Below are 26,207 nucleotides of genomic sequence, written 5' to 3' on the forward strand. Positions count from 1 at the left end.
TTGACAATCAAGCCTTTGGTACAGTGGCTGAAAGTGAAGAGAAGTGAACATAGAGATCCCATGCTGAATGAGAAACTCCAAGGCACAGTAAGACTAAAAATATTGGGGTCGATATTCAGCGTGGTTTAAACATGTAGGAGAGGGTGCTGATATTCAGCAGCACATAAGCAGGCAGTTCTGCTGAATATGGGCTCTAACTGCACAACATACTGTAAATGTGGAGGGGTGGTCTGGAGGCAGAGTTGGGGAGGAGCTGGCACTTATGTGGGCACAGGCCCGCCAGTGCCTGTATAGCTAAGCGACCAAATAGGTCAGCCTTTTCTGTGGTACTATCTTTCACCTCTTAGCTATGCAGGTGCTGGCACTTAATATCAGCCAGTGCCTGCATAATTTCAGAGTCAACAATCCAATCCCCCCTCGTTTTTATTGCCCTAGATCCCTCCACTCTGTTCCCCAGCATCCTATCCCAATCCCCCTTATCCATAATCTGCTTAGCAGTTGCCAAGGACAACTTGCAATCTTTAGTATCTGTCTATTCTACCCTTAAAAACTCAGGGGTCCTTTTAATAAGGTGCGCCAAAAAATGGGCTGTGCTAGTGTAGGCACTTGTTTTGGGTGCGCGCAGATCCATTTTTCAGCATGCCTGTAAAAAAGGCCTTTTAAAAATTTTTGACAAAAATGGACGTACGGCAAAATAAAAATTGGCGCATGTCCATTTTGGGTCTGAGACCTTATCGCCACCCATTGACTTAGTGGTAAGGTCTCACGCGTTAACCGAGCGGTAATTGTCTATGTGCGTAGAATGACGATTATCACCCAGTTTACATAAGTACATAACATAAGTACATAAGTATTGCCATACTGGGACAGACCAAAGGTCCATCAAGCCCAGCATCCTGTTTTCAATAGGGCCAATCCGGGTCATAAATACCTGGCAAGATCCCCAAAAAAGTACAAAACATTTTATGCTGCTTGTCCCAGAAATATTTTCTCCAAGTCCAATTTAATAATGGTCTATGGACTTTTCCTTTAGGAAGCCGTCCAAACCTGTTTTAAACTCTGCTAAGCTAACCGCCTTTACCATATTTTCTGGCAATGAATTCCAGAGTTGAATTACACGTTGAGTGAAGAAAATTTTTCTCTGATTTGTTTTAAATTTACTACTTTGTAGTTTCACCGCATGCCCCCTAGTCCTAGTATTTTTGGAAAGCATAAACAGACGCTTTACGTCTACCCGTTCCACTCCACTCATTATTTTATAGACATCGATCATATCTTCCCTCAGCTATCTTTTCTCCAAGCTGAAGAGCCCCAGCCACTTTAGCCTTTCCTCATAGGGAAGTCATCCCATCCCCTTTATCATTTTTGTCACCCTTCTCTACACCTTTTCTAATTCCACTATATCTTTTTTGAGATGCGGCGACCACAATTGAACACAAGGGGGCGATTACAACCAGGGGAGATAGGAACAGGGTTGTGGGACTAGCTATTTGGGTCTTATGTGTCTTATGCAGGTCCCAATTGAACATTGGCTCACAGACGTTCCAGCGACTAGGATGTGCTCGAATTGACCTGGATATTCAAGGCTGGAACCTGGACATGGCTCAGCATGGTCTAATTTAGCCAGCAAAGTCAGTACTTTAAAAAAAAATGCTGACCACTGTAGGCTGAATATTGACCAGATTATTTTAAGTTTTTTTTTTTTCTTGAGGTAATGTATACTGTCAAATTTCTGCAAACATTTAATTTTGTATGTGTTTTTAAAGGCATTTGATCATATTCTTTCTGCAATTGAAGACATTTCTGGACAAATAGGGCACAATACTATGAGGGACAAGTAAGTATTTATGTTTTTTGTAAAAAATGGATATGTGTCATGCTATTAGAAGTTTCCTTGTTCCTCCTATGGGATAAAGAAGTGAACCTTCTGCAGTGGTGTGCTAGTAAATTTTTAAACAACAGGATCTCTCCAACCCCCCCACCCCCCAAAAAAAAACCAAACCCCAAAACCCCATAGATATGTATGTAACTGTATTATACATTCTATTAGTACAAATATGATATATGCAGGCAGCAACCAATTTACAAATAATATTAAAACATACAATATTCTTTACTGTAGATGCCAAATGGCCAATTGATTTTCGCCACACTCTGTAGCCAATCTATGTTTGCTATTCATCCCAATCTGCTAATTCTTTACATAATATATTTGTTGACATTAAGGGGCATGTTTACTAAGGTGTGTTAGCGTTTTTAATGCATCTGTAAATTTAAGGCGCATTAAACGTAAAACGCCTATACATTTCTATGGGCCCGTTAGCGTTTAATACGCGTACACCATTTACGCGCTTTAAAAACGCTAACACTCCCATAGCACCGCTTAGTAAACATAACCCTAAATCTGACAGATTATTTACTGTCAGACTATTTCTCACCCTATATACCAATTACCCACTATTGGGAAACTGGAACAAGCTGGATGGTGGTTACACATTCCTACATGGACACTACATGCCAGCAGAATCCTTCACCTCAGTCACACATGCAGAACATGGACAGACCCTCAACTGATACAAAATAGACAAAATATGGGGCCACAAGAAACATGCAGAGAAACACTTGAGACCCCCCCCCCCCCAAGAAAGCCAGATTATATATGCAGTGAAAATACTAGTAAAAGTAACAGAAATGCATTTTCTTCCATAATCTGCTAAATAGAAAATTAGAAAAGATATATATTTCCAAAAAAGTAAATATCCATGAGCAATATATTTCCAAAAAGAAAGCAAACAACCATGAGCAGCATATCCCCTTTCTTTTCCATCCCATCCATGAGCAGCATGCATGTCCCCCTCTCCATCCCCTTCTATATGCCGCATTTCTTCCTTTTCCTTTCTCTCCATATATGGCATGTCTCCCTCTCTTTTCCCTTAAGGTCTCTCCCTCTCATCCACACAGCTTGTCCCCTGCCCTCCCTCTCAAACACAGCTTGTCCTCTTCTCTCTCCCTTTTATCCATAAAGCTTGTCCTCTTCTTTCCCTCTCATCCACACAGCTTGTCAGCTTTCTAAACCACTCATCCACATAGCATGTTTTTCAAACTCCCTCCCGCTCCCTGCTTCCCACCTTACACAGCCCTCCACTCCTACCTTACACAGCCCTGGTGGTCCAGTGGTCAGCCGGGGCAGGAGCGATCATCATACGCTTCTGCCCATGCAGTCTCCACTCTCCTCCATAATCCGTACTATTGAAAATGTCTGCCCTGAGTTCCCACAGTAATCTCATGAGACTGCTGTGAGTTCCTGCGGCAATCTCGCAAGATTGCCGCTGAAGTTGCAGCAGTCTCGCGAGATTGCAGCGGGAACTCGCAGCAGTCTTGTGAGACTGCTGTGGGAACTCACGGCAAACATTTTCAATAGTATGCACTATGGAGGAGAGTGGAGACTGCGTGGGCTGGAGCGTATGAGGATCGCTTCTGCCCCAGTTGATTGCAGCAACAACCTGCTCGCAAAATTGGCCAAAATCAACAACCGGCTCACATGAGCCAGTGCGAGCTGGCTCCAGCACACTACCGGTCTTCTGACACTAGTGGTGTGCGCTGGGAAAAATCTTTTTTTTTAATTTGCATTTTTTATTTCAGTTCCCCTTTCTCTTTTTGTGTTCATTTTTTTGTTGTTGTTTTGTTTTACAAGAAAGGTGAGGGGAGGAAAATTAAAACAAAACAAAATTGTATCAATCCAGGATCCCATCCAGCCAACCCACACATCAAAAATAGGGGGCAAAAGCAATCTCCAGTTTACTCATGTACCTCTGGTGCTGTTTCCTTTAGTGGTGCAGCTGATGTGAGGCAAGTGCCATTTTTGAAAGTTTGTCATATGACCAGGTACTGAAAATATTGAAAATAGTTTGTTTCAGGTCAGCTGACACCATTAGAAAAATGAGCATTGGAGGGGCAGGAGTAACTGAGGATCTCTCTTGCTCCTTCCATGTGGAAAGTAAATCTATAAAGTGTACACTAACAGTTATGCTGACTTCAGGCATATTTTGTTAGAAAAATGGCATCTGTTTCAACAGGCATACTGCTGATGTTATAATAAGAATTTATTTTTTAACTTTTAAGTTTGATGTTTTAATCATGTTGTTCCTGTACATTGTCAAAATTTATCATGTATTTATTATTGTAAGCTGCCTAGATTTGTAGGGACAAGACATTCACCGGCTGTTTAATGGAATGCTGACAAGTGAGATCTAAGTAATGCAGGAAAGCTGAATCCACAGCATGAGCTACAGATAATAAAGCAGCAGGGGGTTTTTCAGCCAGATAAGTCAAAACATTGATCCTGCTTGACAAGTTTAAACATTGTTTCTGCACGAGTTTAAGCTCTGTATATAAGCTAAAAACGATAGTACATAAAAATTTACAAAAAATTGATATAAACCAAAGAAGAATTATTTGTTATATAAGCACAGTTGAAACATGGATTAATTTATTGCAGTACACTTATTTTGAGGTGGTTGACAGCACTATCGGTGGTTGGGGGTAGTCGATGATTATAACTGAGGCCCAGATGCATCAACCAAACGTTAAAAAATAAGAAACGTAAAAGTGCTTAATGATTTTTAAAAAACGAGGAATGCACTACAAAAACACTCCAGAAATGTTCGGATCGGTATTGCAAAGTAGGATGTATCACTGAATCGTTAAACCCATCGTTAATCAGTGCCTAAAGCATGTGCAGAGCAGCCAAGCGTTATGCTGGCTGCTCTGCGCATGCCACAAAGGCCCAGCTGTCAAAACAAAAAAAAACCCCCACAAACAGGTGTGTTTTGGGAGGGGGAAAAGGCGCCTGTCATGAGCGTCCTGTATGGACGCCTTGCCCCCCCCCCCCCCGCTGCTCTCCGCTTCCCCCCCCCCACGAAAAATCACCAATTTTAGCAGCCCCTGGCCGGCTCTCCGCTCTTCCTGTGTATTCTCCCACACTAGCTCCGCCTCCTGCCATGCTCCGGTCCCGTGCCCTGCCCCCGCCGCCCCCCCTTTGGTCGTGGCTGCCGCTCCCCCCCCTCCAACGCCCCCCCCCCTTTGCCTTACCGGCCCGTGCAGCGCCTGTCACCTCTGCTGCACGGGCAAGAACAGCTGATCGGCGATTCAGAAGGCCTCCTCAGACGTCCCTTCTTTCTTCCTGGGCCCGCCCTCCTCTGACGTAGGTAAAATACGTAGTTTACCTACGTCAGAGGAGGGCGGGCCCAGGAAGAAAGAAGGGACGTCTGAATCGCCGGGGCTGCTAAAATTGGAGATTTTTCGTGGGGGGGGGGGGGGGAAGTGGAGAGCAGCGGGGGGGGGGGGGGCAAGGCGTCCATACAGGACGCTCATGACGAGCGCCCTTGCCACCTCCTGATCCTTTTTTTCTTTTTTGGTGCTGAGGGAGAGGGGAGCAGCGGCGACCTGGGGCGTCAATAAAGGACGCCCCTGACGCGTTTTCGCCCCCCCCCCAGTTATTTTTTTAAATGGATTTTGTAAACTTCTAGCAGACAGACAGCCCTAACGAGAGGTACAGACTTTCGTTAGATTTCACGGTGTTTCCTGCGTTAAACGAATCGGAAAAGGTTTGTGCATGTCATTTCAATGGGATTTGTAGAAGAATTGCTCATCTGCATTCAGTTTTCGTTAGCTGCTACTGTGGTTGAAAAATAGGCTTTAGTGCATGGAAAGGATAGGAAATTCTGCCTTAAGGGATCATTTAACGATGAAAAACGTTTAGTGCATCTGGGCCTGAGTCACTAAAGCTGAGGCTTTAAGGAGCACAAAAAAGAAGTGCCTGAGTGACAGTATGAGACATCCCCTTATTAAAGCATAAATAAGTGTGAGCTGCTGCACTGACAGTTTGTTGTGTAGATTTGTAGATAGGCAGGATATAAGAAAGTTTTAAAGAAAGACAGAATTTCAGACTGGGGGAAGGGAAAAGGGGTCTTTTTTATTTTTGCTTCATTTTTTATTTTTTTTTTCTGGTGCAGTTTTGAAAATACAACATAAATGAATGAAATGTAATTTTTTTTAACAAATTGAAATCAAACAAAAGCACATCCATATATTGCACTTCTTGCATTGTTAAAAATTTCAGGGGGAAACATGCCTAATTTAGGTGCAGACCAAAAAGGAACAGGAGAAACCTCCACGAACAATATAGCAAACCAAGCGGAGTAGAGGCTGACTAATAGACAGACCAACTCGGGAGATAATGTTGAAGGCATTTTATTAAACAACTTGCACAAAAGACCCGACACAGTCTGTGTTTCGACGCACAAAGCGCCTGCCTCAGGAGTCATAGATAAAATTCTACAAAAATATATAAAACATATAAATGTATCACATTTAGAAGATAACATCAAAAATTCTTTCATATAAATCACTATTAAAAATGTTTACATCTCATGTATCGTATGAATATCCTGCTTATAATCGAAAGAGAAAAACGCCTATATTGTGACCCAAATCGGGAGATAGACGTTTATCTCCCAAAAACGAATAAAGCGGTATAATCAAAAGCCGAATTTGGACGTTTTCAACTGCACTCCGTCGCGGATGCGGACAACGTTGATGGGGGCGTGTCGAAGGCGTGGTGAAGGCGGAACTGGGGCGTGGTTATCTGCCGATCAGAGATGGGCGCCTTTCGCCGATAATGGAAAAAAAATATGCGTTTTTAGCGAGAATTTAGGGCACTTTTCCTGGACCCTGTTTTTCCACGAATAAGGCCCCAAAAAGTGCCCTAAATGACCAGATCACCACTGGAGGGAATCGGGGATGACCTCCCCTGACTCCCCCAGTGGTCACGAACCCCCTCCCACCACAAAATATGCCGTTTCACAACTTTTTATTTTCACCCTCAAATGTCATACCCACCTCCCTGGCAGCAGTATGCAGGTCACTGGAGCAGTGGACTTCAGGCAGGTGGACCCAGGCTCATCCCCCCCCCCCCACCTGTTACACTTGTGCTGGTAAATGGGAGCCCTCCAAACCGCCCCCCAAACCCACTGTACCCACGTGTAGGTGCCCCCCTTCACCCCTTAGGGCTATAGTAATGGTGTAGACTTGTGGACAGTGGGTTTTGAGGGGGATTTTGGAGGCTCAACACCCAAGGGAAGGGTGCTATGCACCTGGGAGCTGTTTTACCTTTTTTTTTTTTTTTGTAAAAGTGCCCCCTAGGGTGCCCGGTTGGTGTCCTGGCATGTGAGGTGGACCGGTGCAGTACGAATCCTGGCCCCTCCCACGAATAAATGTCTTGGAGTTATTCGTTTTTGAGCTGGGCGTTTTCGGTTTCCATTATCGCTGAAAAACAAAAACGCCCAGCTCAAAAAAAGATAAACGTCCATGTTTTTTTCAAAAATACGATTCGGTCCGCCCCTTCACGGACCCGTTCTCGGAGATAAACGCCCATGGAGATAGGCGTTTCTGTTCGATTATGCCCCTCTATGTCATACATTATTTAAACAACACAAATCTAAAGTTAACGTATTATCTTGGCTAAAAAAAATATATAAGATAAAATAATAAAAAAAATTCCAAAATATGTTCCATTAAAACATTCAATTAGACCTATGCGTATATAGCTAACAGAAATTAAAACAATTTCAAAACAGATGTGAATGAAATACATATATAATTGTAAATAATTAAAATGGACAACTGAATGAAAAAGTCCATTACCAGCGGATAAAGGATGTCGAACATTAGACTGACAAATATGTATGTATCCATGAATAGAATCTAAGACAGATGATATAAAACAAAATATACAGAAGAAACTTACCAAAACATGTATTGGCTCGGAGAATGCCCTCCAAACATGTACGTGGTGAAATAAATAACAAACAAGCTCTCCCTCTGGATGTTAGCTCTGTACAGACGGAAGGGAATGAACTAATGTATTGTAAACCACATCTTTTGAAATGACATCATAAATATCAAAACAAATAATGCTTAACTGTGAATAAAAAGAAGAGTGTATTCATGTTTTCAAATAATAGTGTCACAGACAAAATGTAGCTGAAAAGAGGTGTGCAAAATAATGAAATATGATAAAATACGATAAACAGGGCGCCATACAATAGTCTGACATAAAGGCGATTAAACGATGTGGAAAATACATAGCCAATATAAGTCCACTTGGACAAAATCATTTTACTTAAAAACATTGTCCACACTTGATGCTTATTTAAGCCACCTTATGGTATATAAATATACTGTATGTTGGAGATCAAGACCTGTAATTGGTTCTACTCCCGTCTTAACATCAAATCTGTTTTTTTCTAAAAAACTGTTACCAAAAAAGAAACGCGATTCATCAAATACACTTTGCATAGTATCAAATTAAAATGGCTTGCATAACCCTGTGTAAAAATAGATACGGGGAGAAACAGAAGCGAAAAAACTGTTAAGTAAATCTTAAAATAAAAGCTAGAGATTACAAGTTTAAATCACACTTACCAGGGGATAAATAAAGATGCAGCGTACCGCCAGGATACCATCAACTCGTGATAGAAAAAACGGCTGGAACAGATGTCAGATTGAAAATGCATATGTATGAACGTCTCATTTTATATGGAGATTCAGACGTCAGGTAAAATAGAAGAACAGCACCAAACTAACAGAGAAACTGATATTGACTGCAAAGGCAATGCACAAAATTTATAAGTAATGTGGAAATGTATATAAAATGTACATTTTGATGTAAACTTAAGCGATTTATTTACTATATTATATGGCAAATAAAATTTGGAATATGAAAATAAACCCAATTAATGTATGAACTGAAATGATTTGTTTTCAAATGAAACTATGAGATGTGATGAATATTTGTGAACATAATGTACATAACATTTGCCAAATTTACACACAAGCAAAGAAATCCATATAATATGCTCATTACTGAAGAGATAAAATTAAAAAATGTATACATTTTGTTGAAATGACATTAATCTACCATCAAAATTCAATTATTACAAGAAATGTAGTAATTCAAAGGCAGCATTTAAATCATATGCAGGCTTATTTTTGAAAGAGAAGGACGTCCATCTTTCGACACAAATTGGAAGATGGGCGTCCTTCTCACAGGGTCGCCAAATCGGCATAATCGAAAGCCGATTTTGGGCATCCCCAACTGCTTTCCGTCGCTGGGAGGACCAAAATTCCTGAGGGCATGTCGGAGGCGTAGCAAAGGTGGGACTTGGGCATGCCTAACACATGGGCGTCCTCGACCCATTATGGAAAAAAAAGGGTGTCCCTGACGAGCATTTGGACGACTTTACCTGGTCCAGTTTTATTTTACGACCAAGGCACTAACCAAATCACTACTCAAGTATCCGGCTGGTTAAGTCACTCCGACACTGCTTCAGGCGTGCCGAAGGATTTCCAGGTGCCATTAATCAGAACTTTCAAGGTAGCCGGGTACTGCAGAATTAAATGGAGTTGTTTTCCCACCAGTTTAGCACAGGCTACCGAAAATATGTGGCGCTTGACCGTTGGGACCGCAGAATAGTCCTGGAAGATTCTTATCAATTCACCATCGAATTTTGTGTCCTCTCTGCAATTCTTGTAAAGTCACAACAGAGTAGCTTTCTGAGAGTAGCAGTGATCTCTCCTAGGCTTTGGGCCTACATGGTGGGCCCTTTCAAGGCTCCTCAAAAAAACGTCATTAGACCCTTCCTGTCCTTTCAACTACCGTCCCATCTCCCTCTTACCCTACCTCTCCAAGTTATTTGAGCGTGCCGGTCACAGCCGCTGCCTTGATTTTCTCTCCTCTCATGCCATCCTTGATCCGCTTCAATCCGGCTTTCACCCTCTATATTCGACTGAAACAGCGCTCACTAAAATCTGTAATGAGATATTCCTCGCCAAATCCAAAGGCCATTACTACATCCTTATCCTCCTAGATCTATCTGCTGCTTTTGACACAGTCAATCATAGTCTTCTTTTTGCCACACTGTCCTCATTTGGATTTCATGGCTCTGTTCTTTCCTGGTTCTCTTCTTATCTCTCCCACCATACCTTCAGAGTATATTCTGGTGGATCATCCTCCACCCCTATCCCACTCTCAGTTGGAGTACCTCAGGGATCTGTCCTTGGACCTTCTTTTTTCCATTTACACTTCTTCCCTGGGTTCTCTGATCTCATCTCACGGTTTTCAATACCATCTTTATGCTGATGACACCCAGCTCTACCTCTCCACACCTGACATTACTGCTGAATCCCAAGCCAATGTTTCAGCCTGCTTGATCGACATAGCTGCCTGGATGTCACACCGCCACCTGAAACTGAACATGGCCAAAACTGAGCTTATTGTCTTTACCCCCAAACCCACCTCGCCTCTCCCCCCATTCTCTATTTCAGTAGTTGGCACCCTCATCCTCCCTGTCTCATCTGCTCGCAACCTAGGAGTCATCTTTGATTCCTCCCTCTCTTTCTCTGCTCATATCCAGCATACTGCCAAAATCTGTCATTTCTTTCTCTTTAACATCAACAAAATTCACCCTTTCCTCTCTGAGCACACCACACGCACCTCATCCACACTCTTATTACCTCTCGCTTAGATTACTGCAACCTGCTCCTCACTGGCCTCCCACTTAACCATCTATCCCCCCTTCAATCTGTTCAGAATTCCGCGGCACGTCTTATTTTCCGCCAGAGCTGATATGTTCACATCAGCCCTCTCCTGATGTCACTTCACTAGCTTCCGATCCGTTACCGCATGCAATTCAAGCTTCTCCTACTAACCTACAATTGCTCTCACTCTGCTGCCCCTCCTTACCTCTCCACCCTCATCTCCCCCTACATTCCTACCCAGAACCTCCACTCACTGGACAAATCCCTCCTTTCTGTTCCCTTCTCCACCTTTGCTAACTCCAGACTCCGCCCTTTCTGCCTCGTTTCACCCTTTGTCTGGAATAGACTTCCTGAACTGATACGTCAGGCCCCACCCCTACCTATCTTCAAATACTTGCTCAAAGCCCATCTTTTCGACTCTGCTTTTGACACTTAATCTAACCGTTACTCCTCTATTCAATACCACTACCAATCTGTCTGTATTATGCATTTGCATACCTTAATTGTCTTTAGCTGTTTAGATCTATTAGTCTGTCCCTATGAACTATTGTGTAATCAGATGTACTATGCTGTCCTAATTTCATTGTCTCTGTTATTATGTCCTTTAGATTGTAAGCTCTTTGAGCAGGGACTGTCTCTCTTCATGTTTGACTGTACAGCGCTGCGTAAGTCTGGTAGCGCTTTAGAAATGTTGAGTAGTAGTAGTAGTAGTAAGGCACAAAAAGGTGCCCGAACTGACCAGATGACGACTGGAGGGAATCAGGGATGACCTCCCCTTACTCTCCCAGTGGTCACTAACCCCCTCCCACCCTCAAAAAAGAACTTTAAAAATATTTTGTGCCAGCCTCAAATGCCATACTCAGGTACATCGTAGTAGTATGCATTTTAGTGGGTGCAGTGCACTTCATGCAGGCGGACCCAGGCCCATCCCCCCTACCTGTTACACTTGTTGTGGTAAATGTGAGCCCTCCAAAACCCACCAGAAACTCACTGTACCCACATCTAGGTGCCCCCTTTCACCCGTAAGGTCTATGGTAGTGGTGAACAGTTGTGAGTAGTGGGTTTTGGGGGGCTCAGCACACAGGGTAAGGGAGCTATGTACCTGGGAGCTTTTTCTGAAGTCCACTGCAGTGCCCCCTAGGGTGTCTTGTTGGTGTCCTGGCATGTCAGGGGGACCAGTGCACTATGAATGCTGGCTCCTCCCACGACCAAATGGCTTGCATTTGGTCATTCTGAGATGGGTGTCCTTGGTTTCCATTATCGCTGAAAATCAGAAATCACCATGTCTAAGGACGACCATCTCTAGGGATGACCTAGATGTCAAGATTTGGGTGTCCCCGACCGTATTATCAAAACGAAAGATGGACGTCCATCTTGTTTCGATAATACGGGTTTCCCCGCCCCTTTGCTGGGAAGTCCTGCGAGGATGTCCTCAGGAAAACTTGGACGCCCCTTTTGATTATGCCCCTCATGGTGTCAATGAATTCAAAAGAAAAATAATTCTTTGCTGTTCTTTTAATAATTGTGTATCCAGATCACCTCCTTTCCATGATGCCTCTAAAACTTCGGAGACTAAATTTTAAATCGGTGATACTGTGGTCTTTATCATACCGATGCTCCACTAAGGGAACACTGGAGACCCTACGACTAATACAGCTTCTATGCTCAATGATATGGGTTTTAATAGCCCTTTTTGTCTTTCCCACAAAAAAACATGAGACATGGACAAACGATGACGTAAATGACATGATGAGTATTACAATCATAAAAATGTCTCAACTTGTATTCTTTATGTATGAATGGATGATGAACGTATGTATCTACTATAGCATGTGAACATACGCTACACTTGCCGCAGGTCTTATTTCCCTGAAAAATGTCATCTAAAGGGTCAGATATCTGGTTTGGAAGTGCTGATAGTACAAGTTTCTCTTTAAAATTTCTATTTCTGGAGTAGGCAATCACCAATTCTTTATTCTTAAAACATTCGTGTCCCTCCAAGATATGCCATTGTCTTCGTATGGACCTCTGTATTTGACTGGCCAGATGAGAATATTTTAACGTACAGACCAGATCTGGTTTTCTTTTACCACTCTTACTCAGAAGTAAATCACTCCGAGACTCTAGGCTAGCTTTATGATATCCTTCTTCCATGCATTTATAAGGATAGCCTCTTTTCTTGAATCTACCTTTCATCAAAATAGATTGTTCATCAAAATCCTCAGTTGTTGTACAAATCCTTTTCAACCTTAAGAATTGGCTGAATGGTAAGTTCCGCTTAAGTGATGGATTGTGAAAACTAGAAAATTCTAGGAAAGCATTTTTGTCTGTTGGTTTATGGTATAAAGTTGTTGTGAAACTGTATTCATTTTTGTTAAGAAGAAGATCTAAGAAATTAATTTGTTGTGTATCATAATTAATCTTAAACAGAAGATGGGGATCCCTCTCATTTAGCCTTTAAAAAAATCTTTTAAGAGGTCCTCCTTGCCATGCCATAGTAGAAAAATGTCATCTATGTATCTCTTATAGAAGACAATGTTCTTTTCTATCTTTTAACCAGTTCCCAATCCACAGGATCCAGTGCTTATGCTTCTTCCTGTTTTCTTCATTTTCATCCTTTTTCTGTTTTTTGAAAGATGTTCTTTTGACTGTAGTATGTAACAAAAGAGAGGGAACAAAGTACAAACTAAAGTACAAACAAAAAAACAGCACCACGGGCCTTTAAAAATGGAACACAGTTCTTTAATGAATGAGCCTTGACAAAAAGACCCGACACGGGCCGTGTTTCGGTGACTAGCACCTGCGTCAGGGGTCACAGTGATGACGTGGAAAACTTGGGGAATAACTCGAATATATTCCTCTACAATATATTATTCCTTACCCCACGTCTCATGTAGTAAAAGCTACAAAGCACCAAGGCACTTTCACTTTCTGTATCAGAAAGTGAAAGTGCCTTGGTGCTTTGTAGCTTTTACTACATGAGACGTGGGGTAAGGAATAATATATTGTAGAGGAATATATTCGAGTTATTCCCCAAGTTTTCCACGTCATCACTGTGACCCCTGACGCAGGTGCTAGTCACCGAAACACGGCCCGTGTCGGGTCTTTTTGTCAAGGCTCATTCATTAAAGAACTGTGTTCCATTTTTAAAGGCCCGTGGTGCTTTTGACTGTAGTAGCCACTTTCGCTTCAGCTTTTAACCATGTCAGCTATCATTTGATTTCTTCTACCTTTATAATATTTGGGCTGCTTCTGGTTAGGGCTTCCAAAATGTATTTTTAAACAACATCAATGCCTGATTTAAACTTCTTTTCTTTGCAGCTGCCCCTTTCAGGTATTTTTGTAAACCATTTTCTTAATGTTATTAAATTTGCCCTTTTAAAATAAAATGTTAATCTATGTCCTTAGTGATTTCACCCTAGTTATTCATTCAAATGTGAACATGTTATGATCACTACCAACACCTTTACCTTTCACAAGTCCTGAATTCCACTACAATAGCTCCCTCTCTTGTCAATTCCTGAACTTGCTGCTCCATGAAGCAGTCATTTATTTTACCTATGAATTTTGGGTCCCTTTTTACTATTCGCACCACTAAGTTAACTTAGTGGCGTTTAGAAGCCATATTTAAAACTCTACTCCAAAAGGTCTTTTTCAATACCAGAACGTTTTTCAACAAGATACTCACTCCTGAATGTTTTTTCCACAAGTTCTTTGAGACAAAGTACCAAGACTCCTGAAGAAGGCTCACTATTTTGTTGCTGCTTTTCAAACTCCTCTCCATATGATTTAGTTGATGGGCTCCTCAGGGTCACTTCTTGCCATTTATTGCTTATTTTATATTGAGTTTAGTGGGTGGTATCTATGTGAATGGTCTTGTACGAATGTGCTTTCCTATTTTTATTATAGCTCCTTTCTGTATATTTTTTATACACCGCTGTGATCTCCAATAGAGCCAGGCAGGATAGAAAGTTTATGTTCAATAATTGTTATTCAAAAATAACACAACAAGCTCATCAAACAACAATTCAAGAAAATAACCCCTCCCCCTATCCCCACCCAAAAACCCTCCCATCCTCCAGAACTCCCAGCAGTATCATCAGGAGACTTGTTTCTTATGTCTCACTTGCCCTTTTCAAAGTTCTGGAAGAATGTAGAATGACATAGGATGTAGGAACAATGGGTGGACCCCAGGAGCCTGGATACCACATTCAGAATTAGTGTGTGCATATCACAGACGACCTGCATATTCATTCAGTTCTGAAAGATAGCTTCCTTGTCAACAGGGGAGATAAGCACATCCTATGTGCAATCTTTAGTTCTCATCAAAGTCAGTAGGCCAGCTATGCTGAACTCTCTTTCTGTTGGAAATATGATGTAATTCCTAACTTGGCTCCTTATGGTGGAGACATCTAGAAACAATGGCATGGCCCATTTCACCAACTACAACCAAAGAGGTTTGAAAGGCTCTCAGCAGCTTAACTAGATCAGCTATTTCATGAGACCTATCAGAGGATTAAGGTCTGTATGCAGATCCTCATACATTATAGCCACTGAGCTCAGCCAGTACAGAGAGACAACCTGGCCTTGGATGGGCTTAGCAAGGTGGTATGTGTACAGAATATATGTGCCCACTGGAACCATACTACCCTTAGTTAAAGACAATAACTGCTTCTGCACCAGCTGCTGGTCCTCCTTTTACTGGGCTGGATGCTTCTGCAATACCTGTGATGGTGGCTACAGTGGCTAATGCTCTTCCTCCAGGGGCTGATGTTCCTCTTTCCAAAGCTCCAGCAAAAATAGCTATGGTGAGGAAATGAAAAGGAAAAGGTCTGCTGCCCTTGTATTGACTATGAATTGTGTGGGGGTGGGTCCAGGATATGATCTGATTCTCTCTTTACATAGGTTATCAATAGAAATCAAACAAAATAAAACATGGAAAAGAAAATAAGATGATACCTTTTTTATTGGACATAATTTAATACATTTCTTGATTAGCTTTCGAAGGTTGCCCTTCTTCGTCAGATTTTCCGATCTGATGAAGAAGGGCAACCTTCGAAAGCTAATCAAGAAATGTATTAGGTTATGTCCAATAAAAAAGGTATCATCTTATTTTCTTTTCCATGTTTTATTTTGTTTGATTTCTATTGATAACCTGTAAGAGTGGACTAACACGGCTACCACACCTTTCTCTTTACATAGAAACATGACGGCAGATAAAGGCCATATGACCCATCCAGTCTGCCCATCCTCTGTAACCCCTAATTCTTCCTGTTCCTAAGCGATCCCACATGCTTACCCCATGTCTTTTTAAATTCTGGAAAAGTCCTCGACTCCACCACCTCCACCGGGAGGCCATTCCATGCCTCCACCACCCTTTCTGTGAAATAATACTTCCTTAGGTTACTCCTAAGCCTATTGCCTCTTAACTTTGTTGTATGCCCCCTCCTTAAGGCATGCTACACATACAGTGGGTGCACTTACCGCCTCTTGTTGAGATGGCATTATGTGATCCACACAGCAGACATGTTAACAGGTAATGCGCAGTATGGTGCTGTGTGTTGCCTGCAAAGCACAGGTCATGCTCACACCACACCCATAAGCTGCCCATGCCCTGCCCCATTCTGTATTAACCAACTAGCACATTATTTAGCACACACTAAGGGGGAAATTCTATATATGGCACCTAAAAATCAGCGTTGAATTCAGTGCCGACTAAGCATATTCTATAATCAGTGCCCAGATTGAGACGCCTATTATAGAATAAGCTTAGTTGTTATCTCAGCGCTTAAAACTACGCACATCCATTTATACCAATGAAAATGTAGTGTAAATCCCAGTGTGTAGATTTGCAAGCACTGGGCCATATTCTATAAGTACACACGTAAATTTCAGAACGCCCACCAAATGCCCATTTCCTTGCCCATAGCCATACCCCTTTTTACCTGTGCGTGTTAGAAGTTTGGTGTACTTTATTATAGAATATGCTTTGCCAGCTGTGTTTGTAAATTCTAATCAGTCCCAATTAATGCTCATTATTGCTTGTTAAGTGCTGTTATCAGTGCTAATTAGCTTGTTAAGCTTGTTAAATTACGTGCATTGTTATAGAATCCACACCAATTTTGGCACAGATCTCTAGGCATGCTATATAGAATCAGGGGGGGGGGTAAGTGTTACAGTTTTGCATTAATAGTTAAAGTGGTTATGCAGTAACAGTGCACATATTTAAAAAGTTTTAATAGTTTCCTAAAATAAAAGTCCATAAGAAGGACTTAGGAAAATCCACTGCTTATTTCTAGGATAGACACTGTGTGTTAAATGCAATGTGAAAATGTTGGCTAATGAAGGCGTCTCATATCAACATGGAAGTCTATATATATGAACTTCCTTAACGGCTAAATAGCCGATGTACGGTTATAATCATGGACCACCTCCAACCAACCAGCAGTGCCAAATGTTGTTAATATTTGGAAACCTGAGAATCAAAAAGTCTCTATAATCTGTTTTACTCTCAAATTTATCCTCAGGTAAAGAAAAATATATAGAAGCGCACTGCTGTTCACAAAATAAACATTATAACAAAAATAGACATATAATGCAAAAATTCACTTATCTTAATAGTTTAAATCAAAAAGGCCATCTGCTGGGGCCCGAATTCATCAAATTTCAAAAAAGATTTCATCCATCAGACTGCTGATAACTCCGGTGACATTGTGAGCCCGACAGGACCCTGTTTCGCGGTCTACTGCTTTTTCAAGGGCATACACATCTAAAACACGGAGAAAAGGTATTAGTAACAACAAACTAATGAATTAAGCATATCTGTCATGTACCCGCAACCACTGGACTAACTTTCACAGTCACTGGTGTCAATATACAGCTATCCAAAATGGCGATGGCGTTTGAAATATATACCGATTTTAGGCTCCTCCCACAAAAAATCCTACGTAATCAACAGCTGCTTAAAAGAAACAGTTCCATTGCAAATGTGCGTTAAGCCCATTTGGTTCGATAGTATTGAGACGGTAAATCCACTGCATTTCTTTCTGAAGCAGTAATCTATTTATGTTACCTCCACGGGAATTAGGGATAATGTGATCAATCACCATGCATCTGAGTGACTCACAAGGATGTTGTTCATTAATACAATGTTGTACCAGTGGAGCTCCAATGATGCGGGCAAGAATTCTTGATCTGTGTTCGATCATTCTGGCATTGAGGGATCTGTTGGATTTACCGATGTATACTTTGCCACACGGGCATTTGATGTAGTAAACAATGTGAGTTGTGCGACAGTTGGTATGGTGCTTAAGTTGTACAACGATACCATTATGACAAAAACTTGAAGTTTCAACCGTTAAAGGGCATGTTTTGCACCCATTTCTACAACATCTTTTATGGCTACCCTGGCAGGGGGCCATAGATGTTGTAGAAACGGCTAAATCAGCTGGGCTCAATATTTCGCTGAGATTCCGCGCACGGGAAAATGCCATTCTTAAGCGAAAATTTTCAAAAATAGGATGAGCCCGCATGATGTCCCAATGTTTTTTAATGATATGTGCAACCGCTTCTCCACCTTGCATATATCTCATGACAAAAGTCATAACCGAATCTTCTTGTTGATCAGATGGGCTGTGTTGTAACAGCAAATCCCGGTTAAGATGTTTCGCCCTAGTGTAGGCTTTTTTCAAAACAGTTTTAGGGTAACCCCGATTTGCCAGTTTGAAACCCAGGGTATTGGCTTGTTGATGAAAATCAGTTTCATCCGTGCAGATCCGCTTGAAACGTAAAAATTGAGAAAAAGGCAGACTTCTTCTGAGAGATTTTGGGTGGCAACTGCCATATTCTAGAAGAGTGTTCCTGTCCGTGGGTTTGATATAGACATTCAAACCAATGTCTATATCAAACCCACGGACAGGAACACTCTTCTAGAATATGGCAGTTGCCACCCAAAATCTCTCAGAAGAAGTCTGCCTTTTTCTCAATTTTTACGTTTCAAGCGGATCTGCACGGATGAAACTGATTTTCATCAACAAGCCAATACCCTGGGTTTCAAACTGGCAAATCGGGGTTACCCTAAAACTGTTTTGAAAAAAGCCTACACTAGGGCGAAACATCTTAACCGGGATTTGCTGTTACAACACAGCCCATCTGATCAACAAGAAGATTCGGTTATGACTTTTGTCATGAGATATATGCAAGGTGGAGAAGCGGTTGCACATATCATTAAAAAACATTGGGACATCATGCGGGCTCATCCTATTTTTGAAAATTTTCGCTTAAGAATGGCATTTTCCCGTGCGCGGAATCTCAGCGAAATATTGAGCCCAGCTGATTTAGCCGTTTCTACAACATCTATGGCCCCCTGCCAGGGTAGCCATAAAAGATGTTGTAGAAATGGGTGCAAAACATGCCCTTTAACGGTTGAAACTTCAAGTTTTTGTCATAATGGTATCGTTGTACAACTTAAGCACCATACCAACTGTCGCACAACTCACATTGTTTACTACATCAAATGCCCGTGTGGCAAAGTATACATCGGTAAATCCAACAGATCCCTCAATGCCAGAATGATCGAACACAGATCAAGAATTCTTGCCCGCATCATTGGAGCTCCACTGGTACAACATTGTATTAATGAACAACATCCTTGTGAGTCACTCAGATGCATGGTGATTGATCACATTATCCCTAATTCCCGTGGAGGTAACATAAATAGATTACTGCTTCAGAAAGAAATGCAGTGGATTTACCGTCTCAATACTATCGAACCAAATGGGCTTAACGCACATTTGCAATGGAACTGTTTCTTTTAAGCAGCTGTTGATTACGTAGGATTTTTTGTGGGAGGAGCCTAAAATCGGTATATATTTCAAACGCCATCGCCATTTTGGATAGCTGTATATTGACACCAGTGACTGTGAAAGTTAGTCCAGTGGTTGCGGGTACATGACAGATATGCTTAATTCATTAGTTTGTTGTTACTAATACCTTTTCTCCGTGTTTTAGATGTGTATGCCCTTGAAAAAGCAGTAGACCGCGAAACAGGGTCCTGTCGGGCTCACAATGTCACCGGAGTTATCAGCAGTCTGATGGATGAAATCTTTTTTGAAATTTGATGAATTCGGGCCCCAGCAGATGGCCTTTTTGATTTAAACTATTAAGATAAGTGAATTTTTGCATTATATGTCTATTTTTGTTATAATGTTTATTTTGTGAACAGCAGTGCGCTTCTATATATTTTTCTTTACCTGAGGATAAATTTGAGAGTAAAACAGATTATAGAGACTTTTTGATTCTCAGGTTTCCAAATATTAACAACATTTGGCACTGCTGGTTGGTTGGAGGTGGTCCATGATTATAACCGTACATCGGCTATTTAGCCGTTAAGGAAGTTCATATATATAGACTTCCATGTTGATATGAGACGCCTTCATTAGCCAACATTTTCACATTGCATTTAACACACAGTGTCTATCCCCATTTGTGTATTGTTTACAAAATATTTTTAGACACTTGTAAGCCTTTTTTCGTTTTTGATATTATTTCTAGGATAAGCAGCGTAAAATCTGTTTCACTGTTCTGGGATCTTGCCAGGTTCTTGTGACCTGGATTGGCCACTGTTGAAAACATGATACTGGACTTGATTGATCTGTAGTCTGTCCCAATATGGCAACACGTATGTTCTTAACTGTTCTGTATACAAGTCTTTAGGTATGTTAAGTGGCAGTATGCTCTGGGCAGGCTTCCTTCTTCAAAACCATAGAGAAAATGTCCTTGTCAGTCCTATAGCATGTCTCTAGATAATTATAGCACTTTGTTTTCTAATGCTGTAGTAGATTCACTAGAAAACCAAATACAGATGTAACCCTTTCTTGCTCAGTGAGCATCAGGTGGTTTACTTTATTAAATATTTTACAGTTTGTAGTGTGGTCAGGGCTAGGACCAGCTTTTACCATCCACTCAATTTACTCTCTTTCATACAATAATTCAGTCCAAGCCAGAATTTTAGTTCTAAACCAAAGGTATTTACTCAAACTTGTATTCTTCAAGCAAAAAAGATTGACAAAGGTAGAAAAGTGATTTCCAACACTTACAGTCTCTAGTTTGTTTCCCTATGGACACTCTTTCTAGATAGAGGTTCCTGAAAAGAATTATTTTATAGCTTTCCTTTCTCTTAGTGCCCCTTCCCCAGAGGAAAAGGTTTTCTTTTCCACTCCTGTTAGTTTCTTTGGGGCTCTCTGAGTATACTTCCCTAGAAGGAACTTCTGATGTTGGGGTTCTTTAGCTTTGTAGATCTTCACAGACTCCTTTGTCCCCCTCTTGTTCCTTCAGGTGGAATGTTTCAGCAGTTCTTCCATTCTTCTCCTTGGAAGTATGTGGTGGGAGCTGGTGGCCTCATCCCAGTCTCTACCTGGTGCAAGTTCACCAGCTTTAGCAGCTTTGGTAGTCCTCCCCATTCCTTCAGGTATACTGGATGGTTTAGCCAAAGACCCTATTCCAGTGGCTTCCAAACCTGATCCTGGAGGCACCCCAGCCAATCAGGTTTTCACAATATCCACAGTGAATATTCATGAGAGAAATTTGCATGCACTGCCCCCACTGCATTCAAATCTCTCTCATGAATATTCATTGCGGGTATCCAGACTGGCTGGGGTGCCTCCAGGACCAGGTTTGGGATCCACTGCCCTATTCCCTTTACTTAAACAGTGCAAGAACCAAAGACAAGAAACTCAAACTGAGGCTGGGTATTTATACCAGCTGAAGTTTCCATTTAAACTCTATCTTCTCCTACCATTGTCAGTCACAGTTCTTTAAGGGAGAAGAACCTTAGGGTCTCTTCACAAACAGTGGCAAACTGAGTAGTTACGAGTATACATGTGTAACATACTGCTTATAAATTTCCTCCACCCCATATAAGTATACTCAGTGACAAGAACACGCATATTTGTACACCAGCTGGGCATAAGTGTGTTCAGGGACGTAGCTTTGGTGAAGCATGGACATTGTCACAAAGTATATGCCTAGGATATAAAATATAAAGCTGTGCACATAGTTCAGCTGCATATACACCACCATAATTTTGGTTGCTTTTGTGGAGTAAATTTATAAAGACACATAGAGGGGCATTTTCCATATGATGTCTAAGTCTGACTTTGGACGTTTTGCTCCAAATATCCAGAATCCGAATAGCATTTATCTTTTTGGTCCATTTTCAGAAAAAAAAATGTCCAAGTGAAAAACGCAGACAATCAAGCAATTGAGAGGAGCCAGCATTCTTAGTAGACAGGCCACACAGACATCCCAGTAGGGCAGTGGAGCACCCTAGGTGGGCACTTTAGTGGACTTCACATAAATGCTCCCAGGTACATATCTCACTGTTACTCCCTTATATTGTATGGGGAGCATTTCAAAACCCACCAGAACCCACTATACCCAACTATATACCACTACAGTAGCCCTTATGGCTACAGGTGTCACCTATATGTGGGTACATTAGGTTTTTGGGGGCTGACACAAGAGTAACAGTTAGAGTGGATTATGGGCCTGGGTCTCCTCCACAGTGCACTGCTCTGACCACTAGGCTACTCCAAGGGACCTGCTTGCTGCTTTAATAGGACTGTACATAACATCTGAAGCTGTTATAGAGGCTGGTGTATACTGAGGGGCATTTTCGACCAGGGACGTCCATCTCCAAGGGCGGTGCCGCAAAGGGGCGGAGCCAACCGTATTTTTGAAAAAGATGGCCAGCCATCTTTTTTTTTTCGATAATACGGTCGGGGGCCGGCCAAATCTCGACATAAATGTTGAGATCGCCGGGTTTGAGATAGCCGGCTTCGGTTTTTGCCCATAATGGAAACCGAAGCCAGCCATCTCAAAAATGAACAAGTCCAAGGCATTTGGTCGTGGAAGGGGCCAGGATTCGTAGTGCACTGGTCCCCCTCACATGTCAGGGCACCAACCAGGCACCCTAGGGGGCACTACAGTGGACTTCGCAAATTGGTCCCAGGTGCATAGCTCCCTTACCTTGTGTGCTGAGCCCCCCAAAACCCACTCCCCACAACTATACACCACTACCATAGCCCTAAGGGGTGAAGGGGGGCCCCATACATTTGGGTGCAGTGGGTTTCGGGTGGGTTTTGAAGGGCTCCCATTTTCCACCACAAGTGTAACAGGTAGGGGGGGTGGGCCTGGGTCCGCCTGCCTGAAGTCCACTGCACCCACTAAAACTGCTCTAAGGACCTATATACTGCTGCAATGGCCTGAGTATGACATTTGAGTCTAGCTTAGAGGCTGGCAAAACAAGTTTGTAAAGTTATTTTTTTGAGGGTGAGAGGGGGTTACTGTCCATTGAGGGAGTCAGGGGAGGTGATCCCCGATTCCCTCCAGTGGTCATCTGGTCAGTTCGGGCACTTTTTTGGGACTTGGACCTGAAAAAAAAGGGACCAAATAAAGTGGACCAAATTCTCGCCAGGGACACCCTTCTTTTTTCCATTATCGGCCGAGGGCGCCCATCTCTTAAGCACGCCCTGGCACACCCCTGTCCCGCCTTAGCTACCCTTCCGACACACCCCCTTGAAGTTTGGCCGGCTCCGCGACGGACTGCAGTTGAGGCCGGCTAAAATCAGCTTTCGATTATGCCGATTTCGCCAGCCTTGAGAGATGGCCAGCCATCTCCCAATTTGTGTCGGAAGATGGCCAGCCTCTTTCGAAAATAAGCTGGACTGTTTCTTTCATATTTTGGGGGTGGGGGGGTGGGAGGGGGTCAGTGACCACTGGGGGCAGGGGTGGCCCAAGGTAATCTGCTGCCTGAGAAGAACAATGACATGACGCCCCCCTTCCCCACCGCCCCCAGCTCCTCATCAAAACTACAATCAGGGAGATCTGCATGAAGCAAAATATGTATTTTTATTTTGACTTATAAAACCACTTGTCCCTGAAACATGTTCAAAACAGAATAATCCATTTGTGCATCGAAAATTTAAACTTGCAGATGTGATTCCGTGTGTCCCAATGAAAGGAGAGTTTAATTTTACTTCCATTTAATTTCAGTATATTCCATCTTTATAACACCATCTTCCCAAGGCAGATTACAACAACAGTTAAGATGAACCCATCAAGAAACAGGATATCCTCACTGAAATTTGCCATCTGTATTGTATAGAGCAGTGTAGAAAAATGAGCACAAAATACAGAGTTTATAAGATAGGTTTACCCCGTTTCCTGTTTTATGTAACCTCCTTGCCCCAAGCCCAACATCTCTCATACTTTTGGGCTCATTTTCAAAAGAGAAGGATGCTCATCTTTCAACATAAATTGGAAGATGGACGTCCTTCTCCCAGGGTCATCCAAATCGGTATAATCAAAAGCCAATTTTGGACGACCCCAACTGCTTTCTGTCGCAGGAACGGCCAAAGTTCAAGGAGGCGTGTCATTGGCATAGCGAAGGCGGGACTTGAGCATGATCTGATCGTGATTTTTCTTACGACCAAGGCACAAAAAGGTGCCTGAAATGACCAGATAACCACCGGAGAGAATCGGGGATGACCTCCCTTTACTCCCCCAGTGGTCACTAACCCCCTCCCATCCTCAAAAAATATCTTTCAAAATATTGATTGCCAGCCTCAGATGTGATACTCAGGTCCATGACAGCAGTATGCAGGTCCCTGGAGCAGTTTTAGTGGATGCAGTGCACTTCAGGCAGGCGGACCCAGGCCCATACCCTCCCTCGCCTGTTACGTTTGTGGAGGAAACAGTGAGCCCTCCAAAACCCACCACAAACCCACTGTATCCACATCTAGGTGCCCCTTTCACCCGTAAGGGCTATGGTAGTGGTGTACAGTTGTGGGTAGTGGGTTTGGGGGGGGGCTCAGCACACAAGGTAAGGGATCTATGTACCTGGGAGCAATTTATGAAGTCCACTGCAGTGCCCCCTAGGGTGCCCGGTTGGTGTCCTGGCATGTCAGGGGGACCAGTGCAGTAGAAATGCTGGCTCCTCCCACAACCAAATGGCTTGCATTTGGTCGTTTCTGAGATGGACGTCCTTGGTTTCGAAAATCGCTGAAAATCAGAAACGTCCATGTCTAGGGATGACCATCTCTAAGGACGACCAAATTTCAGGATTTGGACATCCCTGACCGTATTATCAAAACAAAAGATGGATGTCCATCTTGTTTTCAAAATACGGGTTTCCCCGCCCCTGGATTGGGACGTTTTGCGAAGAAGTCCAAATCGAAACGTGGACGCCCCTATCGAAAATGCCCCTCCACCTCTCCCACCCACCACCAGGCTAGCATCTCCCCTTTTTCTCCCTCAATCCTCTTCCCCTGAGTCTCAAAACTTGCCGGATGGCAGCAGCAATTCACAAATGCTGCCCTGCCACCGGCCCAACATCTTCTCTTTCTCTCTACTGCGCAGCCCGCCCCAGCGGAAACAGGAAGTTACCTCAGAGACAGCGGGCCACTGCAGTAGAGAGAGAATGTCAGCCTGGCAATAGGGCAGCGCCTGTGAATAGCTGCCACCACTGGCAAGTTTTTAAACAAAGGTAGACTTGGGGAAAGAGGGTTGAGGGATGGAGGAAGGAGCAGCAGCGGTGGTGGTGGCGCAGTGAATAGGAGGGAAGGGAAGATAAGATGTTGGTGGACGAGTGCTTCAGAGTGCTGGCTGGCGGCAAGGTGCCACTCCCTTGTAGTGCTGCCTGAGGCCGGCACCTGACTTGGCCTCATTAAAGGGCCACCCCTGACTGGGGGAGTAAGGGGGGTCATTTCTTTTTCATCCAGTGGTTATTTGGTCATTTAGGGCAATTTTTATGGCATAGGTCCCTATTTACTGAACAGCCTTATAGGAGCATTAACATTTTTAACGTGCGTTAACCATGTACGCACATTAACCATATATGTACCTACAATATCCCTATAGGCGACTACATGGTTAGTGCACACGCTAAGTGTAGGCGTGCTAAAAACAGTAACGCACCTTAGTAAACAGGGCTCTTAGTCATTATTAAAACAGGTCTAACTCAAAATGTCTTAATTTTAGTCTGTTTTGTTTTGTTCCATTATGGCAGAAAAACATCCAAGTTTTAGGAACACCCAAATCCTACGCCAATCATGCCCCCAATAGGCCCCCTTGTGATTTGCGTAGATAAATGTCTGAAAAATAGGTTTCAAAAATAGAGATTTGCACGTCCAAATGCTGCTTTATGCCACTTTTTAAACATTTTTCTCTTTTGAAAATGAGTCCCTTAGGCTCTTAAGGGACTCTTTATAAATAGGCTTTGAATAGATGCCTTACTGCTCTTCCAGCCTAGGTACCCTGTTATAAAAGTGTTCTCATAATAAATTATATTTTGTTAAAATTTCAGAGTGTATAGCTTAAAAGCATTCAAAATTCTTGACTGAAAAATATTTGCATATAAATTAGAATAAAACATGTGATATAAATTCCATCTGATATTGTTACATTTGTTTTTTAATATTTTAGGTGGACCAGCTTTGATAGAAAATTCCTCAGTAAAGCTTTGATGAGAAGATCAGCTCAAAAATCAAGAGACCGAATTCTTAAAGTTTTTCATGAGCTCAATCTGAAGGATGCTATTAGTTATGTGA

The 26,207-nt window shown here is 42.4% G+C and overlaps 1 long non-coding RNA gene across 1 annotated transcript; it reads left to right on the forward strand.

Annotated features, from left to right (window-relative positions):
- LOC115458589 lies at positions 1-26,207 on the forward strand. Its single transcript, XR_003940095.1, has 3 exons — positions 1-87; positions 1,767-1,837; positions 26,083-26,207. It is a non-coding gene; the product is annotated as an uncharacterized LOC115458589 (long non-coding RNA).

Source organism: Microcaecilia unicolor, unplaced genomic scaffold, assembly GCF_901765095.1.
Source record: "Microcaecilia unicolor unplaced genomic scaffold, aMicUni1.1, whole genome shotgun sequence".
NCBI lineage: Eukaryota > Metazoa > Chordata > Amphibia > Gymnophiona > Siphonopidae > Microcaecilia > Microcaecilia unicolor.